Source organism: Mytilus galloprovincialis, chromosome 12 (assembly GCF_965363235.1).
Source record: "Mytilus galloprovincialis chromosome 12, xbMytGall1.hap1.1, whole genome shotgun sequence".
Lineage (NCBI taxonomy): Eukaryota > Metazoa > Mollusca > Bivalvia > Mytilida > Mytilidae > Mytilus > Mytilus galloprovincialis.
Window position 1 is genome coordinate 789,025 of NC_134849.1, and position 19,516 is coordinate 808,540.

General features: G+C 32.6%; 1 protein-coding gene and 1 long non-coding RNA gene across 8 annotated transcripts in view; one reads left to right on the forward strand and one right to left on the reverse strand.

Annotated features, from left to right (window-relative positions):
• The window catches only part of LOC143054464 (uncharacterized), a 286,121-nt gene that overhangs the window by 159,086 nt on the left and 107,519 nt on the right, over positions 1–19,516 (reverse strand). The gene's annotated exons all lie outside the window — the stretch shown is intronic.
• LOC143053472 (uncharacterized) lies at positions 11,513–15,887 on the forward strand. Of its 3 annotated transcripts, none has more exons than XR_012971367.1 (3): positions 11,513–11,568; positions 12,751–15,369; positions 15,600–15,887. It is a non-coding gene; the product is annotated as an uncharacterized LOC143053472 (long non-coding RNA). The 3 variants fall into 3 exon arrangements; XR_012971366.1 differs by having other exon boundaries at positions 12,751–15,343; positions 15,585–15,887; XR_012971368.1 differs by having other exon boundaries at positions 12,751–15,343.

The following is a 19,516-nucleotide window of genomic DNA, read 5'->3' on the forward strand; positions in this document are numbered from 1 at the left end:
ACACACACATGAGGTCGAGGCGAGATATACCCTTTCAGACAAACGTGTATATATAAAAAAAGGAGATTTGGTGTACTTGCCAATGAGACAACTCTAAACAAGAGACCAAATGACACAGAAATTAACAACTATAGGTCACCGTACGGCCTTCAACAATGAGCAAAGCCAAATTAATGTACAAATAAATGAAAGACAAAGGCCAGATATACAATCATTTCATACTCCAAATATAGTTAACATATTACTTATAATAAAAGTGAAATTAACATTGCAAAAATCTGAACTATCCCAGTCTCTCTTTCTGTTACAGAAGTCGCAAGCGAGACACTATATACAAAAAGATGTGATGTAATTTCCAATGAGACAACTCTTCACAGGAGACCAAATAACACAGTAATTAACAACTATAGGCCACCTTACGGCCTTAACTAACTTTAACCTTGCAATGTACTTTTTAAAAATTATGCCAATTCTAAATTAAGTGAACAATAAGACTGAGATAAAACCCAATTTATCATACAATTAATAAAAACCTCATCAAAGGAACATGTGTACTAAGTTTCAAGTTGATACAAGTACTGTTTCATAATAAACCACATTGACTAAAAATCTGTTCGCACGAACAGACGAACGAACTTACGGACAAACGAACATCTGAACAATCGGTCGTACGAATGAACGGACAGACGAACGAACTAGACAATATAATGCCCATGTACAATCGTAAAAAAGGAGGGTGGGTGTAATAGATGAAAGCCACAGTAAACTCAGATTTGAAATAAATGTAGATGCGTAATGACTGGTCTTAAGGTCAATTAAGAATGTCACGTTCTGCTGGACTTTTTAGAATTACGAACACAAACTTGTAAGATATGTTTTATTTCAACTTTTATTACACCACCGACAAACGGCTAAACGTCTCAGTCATTTCAGTTAAATTGGGCAACAGTGTACACCATGCATGGCGTCCCAGTACTGATTAAGTGTTCTCTGTCCATTTCTGTAGGAATTCGTTAAACGATCTATCCTTTCTTGAAGAAGGCGGTACTTCCTGTTTCGAACGGGTGGTCGATCGCCTCGTCTAACGGCTGCAACGGACAAGGCTCCCCTTCTCTCTTCTGTTTAACTTCTTCAAAAAGTACCACAAGTTTGGATGACGTCTGCCAACTACTGCGTTCCATCTCTTGTTGAAAGCTGAAAAATATTTATAATGAATTTTCAAAGGAAAAACAGAAAGTTTTTTTGTGACCCAATTCTGATTTAGCAGTTAGCAAAGATTAAATAACACATTTCATTTGTATATTCAGTGAAATACAAAAGTAAAACTCTTACAATCATGAGATACTGAATTTAAGCATTTTTGCTTTCTGAATTTCGGGTATGATTGTTACACGGAAGCTTTTATGAAAAACAACGGCTGATCATAAGCGACAGAATCGCTTTCCATTTTTTTTTTATTGGGGCCATTAATACTGATAAATCAAATTATTAATACTACATAGATTGGGGATACATACCGTAACGTTCGGAGTGTCATTAAAGCATATGCTTTTATGATTTAATTTGTCATACATGTATATACTTACATTCGACATGATTGTTTGTCCTATTATCCATATTTCTTTGGTAGACATTCCAAATAACTGGGCTAAACTGTCCATTTAGGTAATTTCGTTGGAAATAAGTTAATAGCTCCCTTAGACCTGGACAATTGTGACATAGTCGTTGAGTAGTTGCATCTTGACGAAACAACTGGAAATTTTGTCGAACCACCGCCAATGGAAGATACGCTATGGCCATCATTTTTCTCACACATCTCCTCAGTGCAAGACGTCTGTTAAAGGCATTTCGAAGTCCCTCTTTCTGAAGTCGCCTCCAGATACTTCTGCAGAAATGAAAGAAACAGCCACACATCCTAGCTTGGGGAAATTCTGTTTCCGCTGCAGTTATCATTCCGGTCTCGAAATCTGAAACAATGTTTTGTGGCGATAAATCATTGTTGGTTAACCTTCTGTAACGCCGTTTAATGTGTCTCATAATCTGTCGATAGCTGCCAATATGCTTATCTGTCATTAAAGTATAAACAAATGGAATTACCCTGTCACGGTAGAACCCGTGTATTGTCAAAAATTGCATATATGGACGCGGGACAGACTTAAAAGTAGCATCTATATATATATGTCATTACAATCTCCCAAACACATAAGTGCCTCCCTAGTGCAGAAAACAGCAATTCCCCATCCATTATCTAGTTTACTTAGGAATTGATCACCATCTTTGGTAAGACACCAGCGCCCGTTGATAGCCACATCATTTATTGTGGCTGGGATTGGGGGAATGTGTTTCCTTCTTGTCCTGTCAAGTGATGATCTTAGGCAATCTTATGTTGGGATACTATCCCGTTCATTCCGTGGGACTTGCTGAACAACATTGTCATAAGCCTGTCTTCCGGAGACCTCTGGATTTGCAGATACATGATTTACCATTCTTTGTCTTATTGATGCAGAGTCAATTGTTTCCTGGTCTTCTTGGTGATCATGCTCGGAAACCTAAAAGATAGTCAGTCGCAAGTTATGTAGTCTGTATAAGTACTTATCTTCAAAAACCTAAGAAATTATTAAAAAAGATATGCGCGCAGAAATCTTCTTTTAGGCTCTAGAGTAATTTCTATATCTCTAAAGTAAAAACCGGTCAGGATGTAATACAATTTACCAAATAGAAAGATTGTCATGATGAAAAGTGACCGATGAGACATGCTCGTATCAAATGTAAAATTGATATGCTTGAAGTACAAGATGTGAATCAGATGTATAAGATAATAATCGGACCCCCCCCCCCCCCCAAAAAAAAAAAGGATTCATTTTTACATAAAGACCAAGTTTCTCATTTTACTTCTTTGGTTCCAAGAGGCAATTATGTTTTATTTATAAAAGTATGTTGAGGAATAAAATACATGAAATGAACTCAACTTACATGTAAAACGTCGATATTGTTTGGTGCATTTTGTATGTCAAAAACTGCGGTTCGTAAAGGGGCTCTGCATGTGTTCCTCCAACACCGCCAGTGAATTGCGTTTAATCTAATTCTGTTTTTCTGGTACCTGTATCCTTCATGTATTAAGATTTTTCCACCTCGACTACCTTGCACAACATAAGCCATGCTTCTTCAAACGTCTTAGTTCAAATGCCACATGGTTTGAGAATGCTGCACTTTTTTCCAGACTGACCAATAATAATTTACTTTTCATGATGACATCAGCATCAGCTATCCGAATATTTGATTGGCTTATGTCAGCTTCATTTGCATATTGCCCCTCTTTCAAACTCCCCGGTTATGTTGTCAATTGACCGAATTTTATATCTACTAAAACTGCACTCACACAAATTAAATATCATATTTAGTAGTATGTATGCGTTATAGTCACCAAAAAATACACCGTTGCGCTAATACATTGTTTTAGACGTTTTGCACGACGTCGAGTTTATCTGTGCCATTGAAAATCAAAGTGCTGGATAGCACCTCTGGAAAGTTTGCAACTGTATATGTGTATTATTTCAAATAGGTTATAGACGTGTATATTTTCAAATATATGTATTTAATCACAGTTTGGATTTTTTCAAACTAAACCATTGTCTCGGCAGCAATTTCCAAAAATCACTTTTAATGCCCCATTTATGGACATTATGTTTTCTGGTCTTTGCGTCCGTTCGTCCGTTCTTCCTTCCGTTCGTCTGTCTGTCCCATTCAGATTAAAGTTTTTGGTCGAGGTATTTTTTTAATGATGTTGAAGTCCAATCAATTGACCCGTGTATATAGCAAATTTACGAAATACACCGTTTGGTGGTGCGCCTGTCAGATGAGAAACGTACAGATAAGGTAATAGGTAACAGATAAATATATACTATTGGTATTGGTATTAGGCGAGTGTAATATTTGAAAAAGACGTCTAGGTGGGACTTTAATGCACCCACCTAACACACGGCTAATTTCTTTTTTAAATGAAAGAATAATGATTTAACTTTGATTGTTGCCCGGTCGTCACAAAATCGTACGGTGCAGTTTTTGTAAAATTGACGTTTATTTCAGAAATTAGTTGAAAATTGAGGAAAATTATAAAATTACAACATGTTTTTCAAGCAAAAGAAATTAGTCGTATCTCTTCTTTTAGACAGAATAATTAAGTGAATTAGATTCTTAAAATAATGAAAAATAATATTTACAACTATAACTCCGCATGCTTTTGCATTCCTTCTAAATATTTGACATTTTGTACGAAAATTTTCATAATCCTGACCTTTTCGGATCTACAATTAATTTTTTTATTAAATGCTTTTGCACTCTATCCGTTTTAGAACACACCAAATCACTCATCAGTTATCGTTTTTTCATTCAAAATCAAGACTTTATCTCAACATTTCTTAAAATCACGAATTTCTGCAATTTTATGATGTTGGGTAAAATCACTATAGTTTCCGGAATCCCTTATCTATTTCGTTATCGTTTTTTTACTGAATATATTAGTCGATTTCCGTGAACTTAATAGTGCTATTAGAGTACGATAAATCATCTTGAACTTCAGTGTAGCTTAAATAGATATAAAATCGTCCGAAATTAAGATCAAATCAAAGTAAAACATAGTTTTTGAGTTCTGCAGAATTCACCCATTTCTAAATAAGGAATCGTATCGGAAAATCGTAGAAAATCTTACGAGTCGTGTCAAATTTTCCTAGTCCAGTTGACAATGAAACCCTTCCTATGCTAAAGAGCAAAAACTATCGATTGATTGACACAGATGCATAGTCTGTCATGTATTTACTACATAGAAACTATGTGGGAAAGCGAAAAGATGAAGTTTACAGAAGACTGGTCGATGAATATGAAAAAAATGAAAACATCCCATTTGAAAATACAAAATATCATAAGAGTTGCTATGAATATTTCAAAAGTAAGCACAACCCGTCATCTTCTGTTTTGTCTATACAAAGACTTTGTACTACATGTACCAATTCTACCGACCAGTTTCTTCTCATATATCAACGAGGGCAGTAGATCTATACAACTCATTCTGATTTGTCTGTTTGTATATTTTGCAAATGTATAAAGCCTATAAGCCACGGGGGGGGGGGGGGGGGGGGGGGGGGGGTAACTTCCTATTATTGGGTATACGGGGATGTGCCAAAAATATGGGTCATAATTTTGCCAGATTTTATATAAGAATGACCCTCCTTTTTAATGACATCCTATATTAAAATGCATTTACGTTTGATAACTGTATATTGATTTGGTGTATGCTATTGAGAATCTTACATTATAAAATATATGTGCACCAAACGATGTCAATTCATAAATAAAAACTGAAGGGTAGTTGGTATATTTATGAATTATGAGTGATGATGAGTAAGTGCTTTATATAAGCATGGGTCAAATTTTAATTATTGTATATAAGTATAGGTCATTCTTTCTTAAATATTTATATAACTATAGGTACTGAATTTCAGTGAATGTTATATTAAAATGGGTACGTCTTTTGAGGCAAAAATGGCACACCCCTAACAAAAAAAATCGAAGTTACACCCCCCCCCCCCCCCGTGCTATAAGCAAGTTACACAACTTCATAAGGTATCCTCTGAGTAGCAAACTCAAGCTGTATTGAGTGTTAATACATATATCTCCTACAATATATAAATAGAAGATGTGGTATGATTGCCAATGGGACAACTATCCACAAAAGACCAAAATGACACAAACATTAACAACTATAGGTCACCGTACGGCCTTCAACAATGAGCAAAGCCCATACCGCATAGTCAGCTATAAAGGGACCCGATAAGACAATGTTAAACAATTCAAACGAGAAAACTAACGGCCTTATTTATGTAAAAAAAAATGAACGAAAAAACAAATATGTAACACATAAACAAACGACAACCACTGAATTACACTTCCTGACTTGGGACAGGCACATACATAAATACTGTGGCGGGGTTTAACATGTTAGCGGGATCCCACCCCTCCCCTAAACTGGGACAGTGGTATAATACAACATAAGAACGAACTATAAAAATCAGTTGAAAAAGGCTTAACTCATCAGATGGACAAAAATACAAGTGGACGTAATGATCTGATTTACAAAATAACTCGTGCTAATTTTACTATTAAATCTTTATACCATCGAGCTTGCATCGCTAAATTTTTGCTACAAAATTTGAAGTCAGAAAGTAAAGAGCTATTTTATTCTGAACATAAAACAGCTTTTACTAACATTTCGACGATTAAAGATGACGTGCCTGTAAACAAGGAAGTATTCTGGTTAACAACTTTAATTACTTGATCAGTTAACCGGGCTTAATTTATGCCCGAGGATCGCCGCCGAGAAAACTACATAACATATTATCAGCTTCAACAAATATTAAAAATATATGGTCAATTTATAGTTACAATGTACATGTATACAGCCTCAACAAGGCCAAGGTACATCCAATATTGTATACAGTAGCTCTATAATTTTTGTCTTATTCTGTTGAACTCTTTTTCATTTAGATTTATCATTACAAATGCACCGTATTTATGGACACAAGTTTGACTGATCAACAGATTAGAAAAATTGAAAATGGGTCATACATTCTACATGGCATTATTTTTCTTCTGGGGGTCAAAATTTTATCCAAGACAATGTCGACATAACTACAGAAACAATAAAAGTTCTCTTTGGTTGGTTAAAAGGCAACATTGGTCCGGTATGATGTTATCCAACTTTCTACAAGATTTGATCGCAGGGGGAGGGTTGAGATTGCAAGGACATGTTTAACCCCGCCGCAATTTTGCGCCTGTCCCAAGTCAGGAGCCTCTGGCCTTTCTTATTTTTGTATGATTTTTTGTTTTAATTTCTTGAGTATATTTCGAAGCTTAGTATGACGTCCATTATCATTTCAAACTAGTACATTTTTGTTTAGGGGCCAGGTGAAGAACGCCTCCGGGTTTGGGAGTTTCTTGCTGCATTGATGACCCATTGGTGGTCTTCGGCCGTTGCCTGCTTTTTGAACGGGTTGGTGTCTCTTTGACAATTGCCGCATGTCCATTTCCAATTATTAATTCAATCTGTATATAGAAGATCTTGTGTCCGTTTTCGTCAAACTTCTGCTGTACTGGTACATGTATATGCCCATGCCAAGGAAGTTGTCTTTGTATGGATATTTTGACCGATAAGAATGATGAGATTACAGATAAATTGCATGCTTATATTGGTGATTTTGAATCTATTCAAAGTTTTGATTTTTCTACCCTGTATACCACATTGTTTCACATTCTCATTAAGAAAAAATTCACACACCTAATTAAATGGGCATTCAAAAAATCAGAATGTGAATATATATGTTCAAACTCTTTTAGGTCATTTTTTAGTAGCAATAAACAAAAAAACTATAATAATTGGACATGCTTTGATACTATATATGCCCTTGAATTTTTACTAGATAACATTTTTGTTCGCTTTGGGGATTCCGTATATCGTCAGATTATCGGAATTCCAATGGGGACTAACTGTGCACCACTTATTGCGGACCTCTTTTTGTATTGTTATGAGTTACAATTTATGACAAAAATAAGCAAAGACCCATCAAAACAACATCTGATAAACAAATTTAATAATACTTTTAGATATTTGGATGATATTTTGGCTCTCAATAATGACGACTTCAGTATGTATATTAATGAAATTTATCCTGCTGAACTTACTTTAAATAAAGCTAATACTAACAATGACCACTGCCCTTTCCTCGATCTTGATATCTATATCACTAACGGAAAGCTGAATACTAAAATTTATGATAAAAGGGATGATTTTTCATTTCCTATCGTTAATTATCCGTTTTTAGATGGTGACGTTCCCTTGTCACCATCTTACGGTGTTTATATATCTCAACTTGTACGATTCGCTCGTGTATGTAACAATGTTTTAGATTTTAACGAGAGAAATTTATGTATTACTGAAAAATTATTACACCAGGGTTTTCGATATCACAAACTAGTCAAAACATTTACTAAATTTTATCATCGGTATAAAGACATCATTCGTAAATATAGCTCAACATGCAGACTTCTTATACGTTTAGGTATTTCACATCCAATTTTTTATGGAAATATTCTTTATAAAGCACAAAGGTTTCAGTATTCACCTCAGAAACTTAAAAAACCTTTGAATAGACTTATTAAGAAGGGATATAATTACGATACTGTTGTCAGTTTAATTGAAGTCTGGAGCTGGCATGTCAGTTAACTGCTAGTAGTCTGTTGTTATTTATGTATTATTGTCATTTTGTTTATTTTCTTTGGTTACATCTTCTGACATCAGACTCGGACTTCTCTTGAACTGAATTTTAATGTGCGTATTGTTATGCGTTTACTTTTCTACATTGGTTAGAGGTATAGGGGGAGGGTTGAGATCTCACAAACATGTTTAACCCCGCCGCATTTTTGCGCCTGTCCCAAGTCAGGAGCCTCTGGCCTTTGTTAGTCTTGTATTATTTTAATTTTAGTTTCTTGTGTACAATTTGGAAATTAGTATGGCGTTCATTATCACTGAACTAGTATATATTTGTTTAGGGGCCAGCTGAAGGACGCCTCCGGGTGCGGGAATTTCTCGCTACATTGAAGACCTGTTGGTGACCTTCTGCTGTTGTTTTTTATTTGGTCGGGTTGTTGTCTCTTTGACACATTCCCCATTTCCATTCTCAATTTTATTTTTTACAGAGTTTGTCTTTAGTGCCGTGTGGAGGCAGTAGAGTGCCTCCCCGTGCTTCAGGTTTATGCTCTTATAATATACTAGATTATGGAGTGTGTGTCCGAGCGAGAACTGCTTTAGTTCATTACTTTAGGAATATTTATCAAAAAGCAGTATTTCAATATTCAGCCCCATTCAACTATTTAGTCAGCCATCAGTCCTACCCTGATATACACTATCTTTTTCGGGTAATTTATACTGATAGCGTTTGACATTTTCAGCAAATTTATCAATTTTACATAACTTAAATTATTGTATGCTGGTTCATATTCTGGACGCCAATCTTTGCTCCTTTATTATGTAATTCACTAACAAAACAATTATGAAGCTTAAAAATGGAAAAATACTAAATACTAAACTTGTTCAAAGGGTATCTACACGTCTCAATCTTCAAAATCGGTTATCTAAAAATACTACCATCGCTAACATTTTTAACAATAAAAATCGTGGCTACCCTTCTATCGATAAGTGTCATGCCAAAAAATGACTTACATGTCCCCGTCTTTCCACCAACAATACGGTAAGGTCCACGTTTAATGGTCGCACATTTTCTTTAAATTTTGAAACTGATATAACTTGAAAAACAAACAGTATTATTTATTTACTCACATGAAACAAACCGGGGTGTGGTATTCAGTACGTAGGAGAAACTGGACGATATTTATTTAAACGCACTCAAGAACATCTGTATCGTTTTAAAAGACCAAATAAATTCAAAAGTATCATTTATCAACACCTTAAGAAGCACAACCATCCTTTTAAATATTTAGCAGTTCAACCTTTAGAAGTAGTAAATAAGCAGCCTGGTGAATCGCATTCAAAGTTTGTACGATCACGGAAAATAATTGAATTAAATTGGATTAAAAAATTACAGACAGTTTACCCTCTCGGTCTAAATGATAATATCATGGGAATTGGTAATATATCTAGAACCAATTCCGTTAACATTTTGGATATAGTTTCTAAAACTGTTCGTAAAAACCGTTCTCACGGTCGTAGAACAAATCGCAATCAAAGAAAATTTCGGGCCAATCATACCAATATTTCGGACCTAATTTCTATTTCAAAAAACAACGGCAGACATTATCTGTTAACAAAACTCTGTTCGTTACCGGTTAATAAGTTAAATAAAATTTTGGAGGATTGCAACACAATTTCATATAGCAGTCCTAAGTATGAAATTGTTCAAATTATTATGGCATATTGTTATTCTAAATTATTTCCCAAAATTGATCGCCCTGAAGATCATAAAAAGCATTTTATTAAAATTAAGTATGTCAATAAAGGCTTTGATTTTGTAAATATTGCCGGTATATTTAACGACCATTCTGTTAAAGAACAAATTCCTGGATATTTTGACAATACTGAGCTACCTCTTATTTGTTATATTTACAAGAAATCTACCCGGAAATTTGTGTTTAATTATAGTCAATTGTGTAAAGATGTTAATATCAGTGAAAATACACCTACTTCATGTAATTGCAGTAATTCCGAATATATTTATGGACCCATTTCCCATGTTATAACAGGAGATCTTAACATCGTTCAAGACCGAGAGTTAAAATCATTCCTCAGTAAAGGACCTAAATATCGTCCCCCGTCAATTATTAATTGGAATGAGTGTCGTAATATCATCCACGACTCACTCCATACTTACTGTATAAAATGGATAAAACGGGAAAAAGCTGACAAAAAATCTTTGGACTCTTTTTTAATTCAGTAATGAAGATAGTTGATATACGTATTCAACATTTTAAAGAACATTTTACTATTAACAATAACCAAAATAAACCTATTTCTCGTATCAAACATAAACTAAAAGAAATAGCCAAGGAATTTGTTTTTGTCCCGGCCGATAAAGCTGCTAATAATATTATTATTGTTTGACGTAAATTTTACATTGAGGTTCTGAAAAAGGAAATCACCAATTCACCAACATTCCAACTGACTCCATTTTCAGAAAACGAAATCTGTAACAAACATAACCTTTTAGCCACCGCTTTACAAGCAGAGCCAAATACAATGAAAGTCCCAACAATGTATTGGCTTCCGAAGCTACACAAAACCCCTTACAAATATTATAGAGAGATTTTCTTTAAATGTTCTCCAAAGTTTGAAGTATAATATAATCATAGTTTAGTTTCACTTGTCCGGATAAATTACATGTATAACATTTTATTGACCATGTACAAACTTAGCCAGTGGGGTTTATGATGTGAATAAACACTTCATTCAGATAACTGAATGACCATGTTATATAAACACCATGACACATGTTACTTTTAAGTGTATTGGGGGAGTTAAGACTTTTAATAAGGGTAATGCATCGGTCACTTCAAAGTTGCAAAAGTTAAGTACCGACATTTATGACTTTATTTGAATAATGGGATAATTTCTCCGGGACTATATAAACAAGTTTGTTCAGTTGGAATACTATCTGTTAGTTCCAGCTGAACAGAACTTTGTGTTTTTATTTAACGGTTAGTAGACTTTCCACATTTTTTTGGTAAGTTAATCAATTTAATTGAGAAAGAATTTATGGTTAAAAGTACATTTTTAAACTGTAATCCGAAAATAGAAATTTTATCAATTTAACGGAAAACTTAAATTATTCAATGTCATTTGATTTATTTACAACTGTATTGTATTTGTTAATTATCACTATTTTCAATTTGTATTTTTAATTTGATGTTAAGTATTGTATTATAATAATTAAAATAGATCTGTTAATTCCAGCTGAACAGAACTTTGTGTTTTTATTTAACGGTACTATTTCTGAAACCCTTGTGGTATGATCCAGTCCTAGATAGATCTTTATTCTCATTAACTAAATAACATAGTTACAGAGATGATAATATATACAATACAACATATTTTGCATGTGTGAAATATACATAAATAAATGTAGTTTAACCAGGAGGACAGACTTCCACTGATATATAGTTAATAAATCTACACAATTTTTCTAGCAAGACAATATTGACTGTAGTGAATACATTTTTAAATTTAAGAATATTAACATTTGTACAACAATAGTGTGGTAAATATTTATATCGTTCTTTTTTGAAAAAAGGACAAGACATTACATAATGGAATTCATCGCCGATGTCAGCAGATTCACAAAGGTGACATAGCCTCTCTTGTCTTTGAACATTTTGCCACCTCCCCGTCTCCACTGGCAAACGGTGATTGCCACATCTAAATTTACATAGTTTCAGTGCATTTTTTAACGATAAAACTGTAATATAATTTTCAAATTTAAGTTCTGTTTTGAATAATTTATAACATAAACCTTTTGATGATTGATTTACATTTGCAAACCATTCTTGTCTAAACTGATCTTTTAACTTTTGTTCAATACTTAATACAATCCAATTTTTTGAGATACAATCTTGATTTTGCCAAATGTTTGACATACCACAATTATCAAAGATACTTTTGATAAATAACAACCATTTGTTTTCAATTCCATACTTATTATAATTAATATATATCAACTTATATAACATTGACGAAATCTTGTTATCAAGTGTGTTATTAAGAAGGTTGCACCAAAATTTTATCATCCGTAATTTAACGTATAAAGAAATCGGATATCTTCCCAATTCCCCGTAAACCATAAAATTTGGAGTCGATCTTTTTAACCGTAAAACATGCTTACAAAAACTCAAATGTACTCTTTCCAAAATGTCAAGATTTTCGTATCCCCAGATTTCGGCCCCATATAAAAGTATAGGTAAAACAGCTTTGTCAAACATGTCAAGCTGGCATTCTATAGATAGATGGTTTGATCTACACTTCTTAATAACACAATACATAGCTTTAGTAGCTTGATCTCTAAGATATTTTCTAGTTGCAAAAAAAGATGCATTTCTAGAGAATATAACACCAAGGTATTTATAGTTCTTAACAATTTCTATCTCTTCCTAAACACGAACAGCATAAAAAGTACTATTTCTGAAACCCTTGAGGTATGATCCAGTCCTAAACACGAACAGCATAAAAAGTACTGGTTATCCGACTATCACGAAAAGCTTCATCCAACCTCTCGCTACACCAAGTCGAGTTATAGTCAAACCCCAAAAACAACACCAAAACCAATTATAAAAAGTGCTGAAAACCCACTATAAAAAGTGGTGGAGGAAAATAAATGATTTCCGGTGGATGAAGTTTAAAAGTAACAGAAAATCCAAAACAACCAAGAAGATAATATTTAGCGTACGAGCGTTCTTGACGTTAGAAAAGAAAGATTTGTGGAAAATATGTTGTGAAGACGAACGGCGAAAAAAAAAAGGAGAATGGAGAACCGAGAAAGTATAGAAAGAATGATGAAAGGAAAACAGAAAAAGGAGTGCAGAGAAAGGAGGCGGAGAAAGGATTACGGAAAAAGAAGAAAGATGGACCAGGACGGAGCATAATTTCGGACTTGTGTTATAAACAATGGATTTTAAATTTAACTGTTGTTTCACGATATGTGTATATATAGTATGTTCTATAGTAAAATTATTGTAGTCATAAATAGAAAGTAAGTTAACATTAATATAAGAAATATTTTAAATAGCAAACAAAAAGTTAAAGTTAAAATTAAAGTAGATAAATAAGGATTAGGTGAAAAAAAAGATAGAAAGTAAATTTAAGTGTGTTTAAAAAAATATATAGGAATTAAGTTAAATTGAAAATTGAGTCATTGATAAAGGTAAATTTGAAAAGAAATGTCTAAATTGAGATAAACGGAATACTAGTATGAATTATGATATATAAGTGCTGAAACAGCTTCATTTAAAGTGTTGATGAAAAATCATTTAATTTGGAAAACTGTTAATAACAAATAAGATACTAAATAATGATAATTGATGAAAAAGAAAAAAGAAAAAGAAATATGAAATGACCAGAAAGTATTGTTAGTTTATAAATATATAAAAAAAAAGTAATTTAGAGTAACTATATTGAAATGTAATGTGTCTGAGAAGCTAAAGTTCAGGCGGTTCAAATTCATTAAACGTAAAGAGGAAATGTCCTTGTTTATATGAGAACTTTTAAATTTAGCCTTGAACTTTACCCTTTAAAAAGATAAAAGTACATTAAAAAAATAAAATCTATAAGAAGAGGTTGGTTGTTTAAGGACTAAAAAACTTGATATTATGTAGAATAAAACGTCTTCATTAAAAAAAAATGTCGAGATAAGGTACAGTGTCCTATAAAGAACAAATATAGATTAATAGATAAAAAGTAATTTTAAGAGAAATGCACGTGAAAAAATAAATTATAAATTTGGTTGATTGTTAAAGTGTTTAATGGTTCTAAAGCGATTACGATAAAAATGTTGAGTAAAACATGTGTTTTAAGGTTCCTGTGTGCAAGAATTTAATGTTAGTTTAATCATAAGAATTTAATTTTGTTGATCACCTAATTAAATTATTGTTAAATATGTTGACCTAGATAGTCTTCATGTAAAACCTTGATTGTAGCAAACATAATATTATTCTAGCATAGGCAAATCCTTATCCATGTAATGTAAAATCTTAACTGTAATCAGATGTTTTAGTAAACTAACCATTGTAAAACAGACAGCATATTTGACTAAAGTGATAAAATATAAAATGAGCTTATGTCTTGCAGTAGTTCTGCAGTCGGAGCAAAATACCCAGGAAAATGAGCATACTCCAAAGAGAGAGTAAATGACTCGGGTATGTTTGGAGTTCGAGCAGACTACCAAGAAAAGAGGGCTTACTACAAAAGTAATACAGAAACGATAATAATAATATTGATTAAAACACCAACGCTCTTATCATGCTTATGATAAAGAATAAAGATATTTTTGTAAATGAAAAATATTTAAGACTAAAATTGGGTTTTTATTTTTTATATAAAAAAAAGAATAAGCTACAAACAAAATACTACATGTAAATGGTCATATAAAATCACAAATAAGAACAATTAAAACGCAATCAGTCATCTAATACATATAACATCAAAAGATATAAGCCTTATTCCATATGTTTCGAAGCGCAATTTAAATTTTGTTTTAAGAATATAACATATAGTTTTCTTTTATATGCTTAATTTTTTTTATCGTACATAATAATCTCAATTATTTGTGTTCTTGATTTATTTTTCCTACAATTTTGGAGCTCCAAAATTAAATGGAGTGGGGGAGTATTATTATAGAGAGATTTTCTTTAAATGTTCTCCAAAGTTTGAAGTATAATATAATCATAGTTTAGTTTCACTTGTCCGGATAAATTACATGTATAAAATTTTATTGACCATGTACAAACTTAGCCAGTGGGGTTTATGATGTGAATAAACACTTCATTCAGATAACTGAATGACCATGTTATATAAACACCATGACACATGTTACTTTTAAGTGTATTGGGGGAGTTAAGACTTTTAATAAGGGTAATGCATCGGTCACTTCAAAGTTGCAAAAGTTAAGTACCGACATTTATGACTTTATTTGAATAATGGGATAATTTCTCCGGGACTATATAAACAAGTTTGTTCAGTTGGAATACTATCTGTTAATTCCAGCTGAACAGAACTTTGTGTTTTTATTTAACGGTTAGTAGACTTTCCACATTTTTTTGGTAAGTTAATCAATTTAATTGAGAAAGAATTTATGGTTAAAAGTACATTTTTAAACTGTAATCCGAAAATAGAAATTTTATCAATTTAACGGAAAACTTAAATTATTCAATGTCATTTGATTTATTTACAACTGTATTGTATTTGTTAATTATCACTATTTTCAATTTGTATTTTTAATTTGATGTTAAGTATTGTATTATAATAATTAAAATAGATCTGTTAATTCCAGCTGAACAGAACTTTGTGTTTTTATTTAACGGTACTATTTCTGAAACCCTTGTGGTATGATCCAGTCCTAAACACGAACAGCATAAAAAGTACTATTTCTGAAACCCTTGTGGTATGATCCAGTCCTAAACACGAACAGCATAAAAAGTACTGGTTATCCGACTATCACAAAAAGCTTCATCCAACCTCTCGCTACACCAAGTCGAGTTATAGTCAAACCCCAAAAACAACACCAAAACCAATTATAAAAAGTGCTAAAAACCAAATATAAAACAAATATAGATTTATTTCGTCTTCAAGCCATTGTTCAACTACTAAATTGTCTATTCTTCTTACCAGCACACTTGGTACAATTAAAAACCTTATAATAAATTGTTCAAATAAGGCCTTCGAAAATAGTGGAATAAATTACTTTTGGAGTGTCAAGAACTCGTTGGAAGTACTTGATAAATTGCATGCTTATATTGGTGATTTTGAATCTATTCAAAGTTTTGATTTTTCTACCCTGTATACCACATTGCCTCACATTCTCATTAAGAAAAAATTCACACACCTAATTAAATGGGCATTCAAAAAATCAGAATGTGAATATATATGTTCAAACTCTTTTAGGTCATTTTTTAGTAGCAATAAACAAAAAAACTATGTTAATTGGACATGCTTTGATACTATATATGCCCTTGAATTTTTACTAGATAACATTTTTGTTCACTTTGGGGATTCCGTATATCGTCAGATTATCGGAATTCCAATGGGGACTAACTGTGCACCACTTATTGCGGACCTCTTTTTGTATTGTTATGATCGAGTTACAATTTATAACAAAAATAAGCAAAGACCCATCAAAACAACATCTGATAAACAAATTTAATAATACTTTTAGATATTTGGATGATATTTTGGCTCTCAATAATGACGACTTCAGTATGTATATTAATGAAATTTATCCTGCTGAACTTACTTTAAATAAAGCTAATACTAACAATGACCACTGCCCTTTCCTCGATCTTGATATATATATCACTAACGGAAAGCTGAATACTAAAATTTATGATAAAAGGGATGATTTTTCATTTCCTATCGTTAATTATCCGTTTTTAGATGGTGACGTTCCCTTGTCACCATCTTACGGTGTTTATATATCTCAACTTGTACGATTCGCTCGTGTATGTAACAATGTTTTAGATTTTAACGAGAGAAATTTATGTATTACTGAAAAATTATTACACCAGGGTTTTCGATATCACAAACTAGTCAAAACATTTACTAAATTTTATCATCGGTATAAAGACATCATTCGTAAAAATAGCTCAACATGCAGACTTCTTATACGTTCAGGTATTTCACATCCAATTTTTTATGGAAATATTCTTTATAAAGCACAAAGGTGTCAGTATTCACCTCAGAAACTTAAAAAACCTTTGAATAGACTTATTAAGAAGGGATATAATTACGATACTGTTGTCAAGTCATTAAAGATTGCATATTTTGGCGTTAATATTGAGTCACTGATAAGGTCTTTGCGTCGGAACTAAACACATTTATTCTAAAAACAGTTGTTGGCATGACACGCGTTATGTTCTTCTCATATATGTTATTATGGTATGATACTAAACCCCTAACGGGAAGGATTGTGCCTGATGTACATATGATGAAATCATAATCTTTCAGTCAGTTTAATTGAAGTCTGGAGCTGGCATGTCAGTTAACTGCTAGTAGTCTGTTGTTATTTATGCATTATTTTCATTTTGTTTATTTTCTTTGGTTACATCTTCTGACATCAGACTCGGACTTCTCTTGAACTGAATTTTAATGTGCGTATTGTTATGCGTTTACTTTTCTACATTGGTTAGAGGTATAGGGGGAGGGTTGAGATCTCACAAACATGTTTAACCCCGCCGCATTTTTGCGCCTGTCCCAAGTCAGGAGCCTCTGGCCTTTGTTAGTCTTGTATTATTTTAATTTTAGTTTCTTGTGTACAATTTGGAAATTAGTATGGCGTTCATTATCACTGAACTAGTATATATTTGTTTAGGGGCCAGCTGAAGGACGCCTCCGGGTGCGGGAATTTCTCGCTACATTGAAGACCTGTTGGTGACCTTCTGCTGTTGTTTTTTATTTGGTCGGGTTGTTGTCTCTTTGACACATTCCCCATTTCCATTCTCAATTTTATTAAGTTAAAATGAAGCTATAATATTCCAGTATCGCAATATTCCGACACCTAAATGGTCCTACATTCTATTGGTTCGACGTTTCAATCATTTAGGTTATACGCTAACGGGATTTTAACATTAGATAGCCAAATAAAAGGTTCAATATTAGGATAACCTTGTCATCCGTTTGAAGCGGTGAAACAAGATATAAAAAAGTAATTCGTAGTGCCAAAAAAGCCGAAGGTCATCACTAGCGTAATTTAAAAAAAGTACAAACTCCCTTGTCAAGTGTTGTTTGATTAATAAGATATCGCAAGATACACAGCGGCCGACTAAAGTAAAATCAAACACAGTTTGACGTACAATGAATGGTCATATTTTCCTTCTGATGTTTTATATTAAAATTGTCAATTTGTTGATATAAAAATACTAGTAGCACTTTACTCATTTTAGTAATGTTAGTTAATACTCTTTTCATATCTGATTTAGTGATGTAAATGAAATTGCGGTATGATCCAGACTCAACATATTGCACTACAATAATAAAAAAAAATCCGCCCTATGGTTGTCTGATCTTGAAGCGGTTGGTAGGCTTTCAAACTAACAGGAGACCATACGCTTCCTCAATTTTAATGTACAGCTAATCATGGGACTTTCTAAACAATTAAAAATACGTCATATGTTATATTTTCTCCTTGCTTCAAATATTTTGTTTCGGATTATTTATATCAACTTTGCAGATATATGTTTGTAAATACGTGCAATCAAATGATATGGAGGTATTATAAAATTTAGATAATGCAAGGGCGACTACAGATACATTTGTGTGACTTAATGGTTGATTTTCAAACATCCCGAGAGAAAACGTTACGTAACATGCGTTACCATTAAAATCAACAAAAATTAATTAATACTATATATATATATGATAGAAATATATTTTCCCAACAGTTATATAGCATTCCTATAAAATTGTTTCATTTTTGCATTTGTTTTGACTCGATTTTTCTACTGGAAGTATCCGTGAATTGAAATTGCACCCATGACCTTTGACCTCGATTTTAAAAACAAATGCACCATAATTTCTTTTGACGACCGGGATATTTAGAAAGTACACATTCTTAGCTTTCCAGTGATATATAATTTAGCCGTGTGTTAGGTAGGTGCATTAAAAATGTAAATTTGGCTCTCATATCACTCGCCTATATCGGATTCGACCCTGAACTTGTTAATTATTGGCAATATTAATTATGTGGAAAACAAAAGGGTCTGGAGTGGTGTAATTTTTAATCAACACCATTGTCCTATATTGGATATATATAAAATTGAATTCTTTGATTTGTCGTTTTTACCCAATGACGGCTGACAAATTGGACCTCGTTATTTTAGTATTATACAGATAGATGATCCCTATGATATAATCTTTCTAATTTAATGCCAAATTAGAGTTTTTACTCCATTTTCACGGTCCACTAAACATAGAAAATGATTGTGCAGATGGGGCATGCGTGTACTATGGACACATTCTTGTTTTATATATCTATACTTCTGAATCTAAAGACCGTTTTTATGTTCACCTGATAAATGTATAACCGAAGAAAGCTATAAGTCAAACTTATATATAAAGGTATATATACATGATAGGGTATACTGAAAATTGCACCCCTTTACATCTAGAATGGTAAAAGTGATGCCAACCAAATTAAAACTTGTTTTGTGGTTTTAAGCATTAAGTATAAGTTTCATAAAATTTGGTTCAGGCAAA